At 38.9% G+C, this 3,853-nt stretch overlaps 1 pseudogene across 1 annotated transcript; it reads right to left on the minus strand.

Annotated features, from left to right (window-relative positions):
- Positions 1-2,205: 2,205 nt before the first annotated feature.
- LOC101273422 (NEDD8-conjugating enzyme UBE2F-like) lies at positions 2,206-3,516 on the minus strand (annotated as a pseudogene). Its single transcript, XR_007476772.1, has 2 exons — positions 3,298-3,516; positions 2,206-3,257 (listed from the first exon to the last, which is right to left on the minus strand). The product of XR_007476772.1 is annotated as an NEDD8-conjugating enzyme UBE2F-like (transcript).
- Positions 3,517-3,853: the final 337 nt, after the last annotated feature.

Consider the following 3,853-nt stretch of genomic DNA (forward strand, 5'->3'; position numbering starts at 1 on the left):
GACAGATTCCCTGGACGTTAAAACCTAAAAAGCAGAGAGAAAGACAGACAGAGTTAGGAGTTCTATGACATATAAATCATAAGAAATACTTATTATAAAGTATTTTCAAGGAATTAAGTCAATGTGTATTGTATTTTTTTAGGATATAGTCATTCATTATTCCATAATGTTCCTGTACAAATGTTCACAATAAAAACATATTGTAATATGATATAATCCTAAAAATATAATGTAATCCCTCAAATAGCATGAATCACCTTCTGTGTAATCAGAAACTAATCTGCTTTATATTGTGTGTAGGTAAACAGTTCTAAAGCTATGGGAACAAAGAGAAGGGAACTAACCTGTTTCTTATTTTTCTACATTTTTTATTTGTGTACATTGCTTTGCACAAAATTAGAAACTCAGAGCATAGTTGGATGAATTTATAGACTCAAGAATGAGATATATATGTATATTTTATAGCCCTAAATTGTGGTTCCCAATCTTTTGATTTGGATGATATCTTTACTTATGTCACATATTAAAGGTACAATGCCTTTATTTATTGGTCTGCAGACAATGGAATGCTTATACTAGATTTTGTGAACTCCTTACCAAAACACCAGGTCCAGTGGCTCACAGATTGAGAAACTCTGTGCCAGCAGCCAGCGGAATTTGTTTCACCCTGAAACTAAATCTGTTGTCCCAAAAAGAACGTTTTTGGTGGACAAATATATGAATAAAACTTTGAGACCTTTAAGACTTGTATTTAAACTTAAGATTTTAACTATATACCATGCATTTCTGAGTTTTCTAAGAGAGTATAGCTGCAGATTTCTTATGATTTTTCAACAAAATCAATCTTCTTCTTACTTCTATTTTGTCTCAGCTGCTTAGAATGAAAATTCAGTTATATGTAAACTATCCCTTTATGAAAACCAAGGAAGGATTAAATAAGTATAAATAAAGAGTCTCAATTCCACAAACTGATTAGGTACCAGACACTTCTACTTGGCTTTGCGTTCTCCCTCTTGGGAAAAATAAATCTCTCTCACTCTCTCCCTCTCCCTCTCTTTCCCCCCATTCCCACCCATCCCTCTACAGACATCATTCCTTTGTTTACTCTCCTTTGCAGTATATCTCCTTGCTACTTTTTATTCATTTCTTCCCATTCTCTTTGATCTCACTCCAGTAGGACTGCAGTCTCTATTCATCTAAAACAAAGCTTGTCAAGATCGTTAGTGGCCACAATGTGACTAAACTCAGTTTTCACCATATTCAACCCTTTAGTACAATTTAATGGTTCCATTCTCTTGACTCACTTTCTACAACTGGCTTCTGAGACACCACCCTGTCTCTTTCCCAGTCTCCTTTCTGATTCTCCATCCTCTTCCTCTACACTTCAGAATGTCCAGGTTTGGTATATCAAACTGCCTAATCAAACTTTCCCCGGATGTTTAGTTTGCCTTAAAAAAATGTAACACGTTCAAAACCAACCTCTTGATCTTCCCCACCATTAATAAAAGAAGGTTTTTCTTTAAAAAAACCTTTCCCTTACTTTAGGAGCTCAAGGCAAACCTCCTGATATCATCTGTGGCTTATCTGTTTCTCTCATACCTCACATCATATGCACCATCAAAATATATCCAGTAACTGATCCATCCTCACCAACTCCGAGATATTATTAGAGTTCAACCAACCATTATTTCTTGCTTCTATCATTGCATTATCTTCTTATTCTATTTCTCTGCATTCACTTATTCCTTAAACTATTTTTAAATGTTTTTGATTTACTTAAATCCCTCCAAAATATTCTTATATCAAAGTAAAATCCAGTGTCTTTATAATTGCCTATAAAACCCTAAATGATCTGTTCCCCCATTCCACTTTATGCCTTATAACCTTCTGCACTTTTCCTTGTTACCTGCTCCAACCATGCATTCTTTCCTCTGCTGGTATTTTCCCAATATACATGCGTTCCATCCTGGTCCTAAATGTCCATCATTATTTTTGGATACTCAGCATATTTCTGTAATATTTTCTCCCACAGGCATTGGCATCTAAATGATGTGCTTTAACTGTCATCCAGACAACTGAATAGCATCAACTTCTCATCTTACCTCTTCATTCTTACCAGTTCTTACCAGCCCATTTGCTTGATACTGCCTTGGAAATATGAAGGTATAGAAATTATTAGCAATGCTTTTGGCAGTCATTTTTTTTCTTTCATATTTTCTTTGTATTTCTCTTCAATAGTTGCTTGACTCAACATCTTTCTGTCTGCTCTATACAATGAAAATACAAACTAAATTGAGAATAGAAAAAAATAATTAAAGCACTAAATCGTACAAATTACAAATGTTCCAAAATATACTTACATTAAATAAAATACGCATTTCGGTAAGTGATCTACAGTGAATGGTTATGCATTTTAGGAAGCTTCACGACATCTAGGCAAGGCTAACATTTGTGGAAGGAACTAAGAGAATTTGCATCCAATCACAGTTTGTAGTGGGTTTCTGATTGCCAATCTGTGAGCTACACTAAGCACATTATTAGCATGACCTGTGCAGGGAACTGACTTTGGGAGAAGGGAAAGAAGCAAGATCTAGCCTCAATTCTGAGTTCACTACAACTTCTCGAGAATCTCACCACCAGCCTATAGAGTACAGTTGCAAAAAAGTAAGCATGTTAAGGTAAGGGGACAACTCTTGAGAACCCCAAACACATTCTCTTGCTGTATTTATGTAGAACTCTCCATCTACAATGGGCAGTCATTAAGAGGTTCTTCCTCAGGACAACATAGTCACAGGACTTGAGGACCCAATGGGACCGAGGGGAGCGCGAGGACTGAGGAAGAGGCTCCCTTTTTGTTTCAGTTGGAGACAAACTTATAATGCACAGTCCACGGCGCTGCAGTGTTCTCGTCTTATCCTCTGGCATGTTTCATGTACTCTTTAACTTTATTCTGGAAGTCCTCCTTGTCTGGCAAATGATGTTCTGCAGCTTCAATATGCAGTGGATCATCAAAATTCAAAAGATCACTTAACAAAGCGTTGAATCCCCGAACAATATCCTTCAGTGTCCTCGTGGGAGCGCAGCCGGTGCTGTCAATCAAACGTTCTCTCAGTAAACTCAGACATACTTCGCCTCTCTCTATGATGTTGGGGTGCCAGATCCTGGTCAAGCATTTCACTGTGGGAGGCACCACGTTGTACATATCAGGAACTTCAGTATCAAATTGAAATTTTCCACCCTCGTCGTAACCCTCATCTATCAAAAAACACAAAACCAAAAAAAAAAAAAAAAAATCCTGGGGTTACAGTTAGCTGAAAGCAATGAAGCTTGTTTGGTTGAGGAAAATGCACTTTACATGTACAAGGTAAATTAGCTTCAAGTTGTGCAGTCTCTTTAACAAGTAGACTGTCTCTCGCCGAAACCCGCTGAGGGAGTCAGAGGCTGTGGCTGACTCCCGGGAGCGACCCTTTGAGACCAACCATCATCCCGCTTCAGTGGGCTTGCCAGCGTCAGCATTACTGCCACCTTGCCCTGGGAACCACAAGACTGGAGAGTCGGGGTGGCGCCCACCACCACACCCAGCCAGCGGGGTCGACACGCGACGCTCAGAGCCACACCCAGCTCTGGACGCTGGACCGGAAGTGGCTTGGCAGGCGGCGGGACCGGAAATGAGGCTGGACTCGGCTTCTCTCTTCCGTCTTGGCAGTCATTTTTAAGAGCTGAGATGAGCTCTTCCCCTCCCTGCAAAATTGACTGGAACCCTAGAAATCGGTAGGTATAGCAATTAAAGAGTTAAACTCAGAGAAATAGTTGGTAGTAACCAGATCAATAAAATAACCTCTTCTTATTTGTA

The sequence above is a fragment of the Orcinus orca genome, chromosome 1, assembly GCF_937001465.1.
Source record: "Orcinus orca chromosome 1, mOrcOrc1.1, whole genome shotgun sequence".
Classification (NCBI taxonomy): domain Eukaryota; kingdom Metazoa; phylum Chordata; class Mammalia; order Artiodactyla; family Delphinidae; genus Orcinus; species Orcinus orca.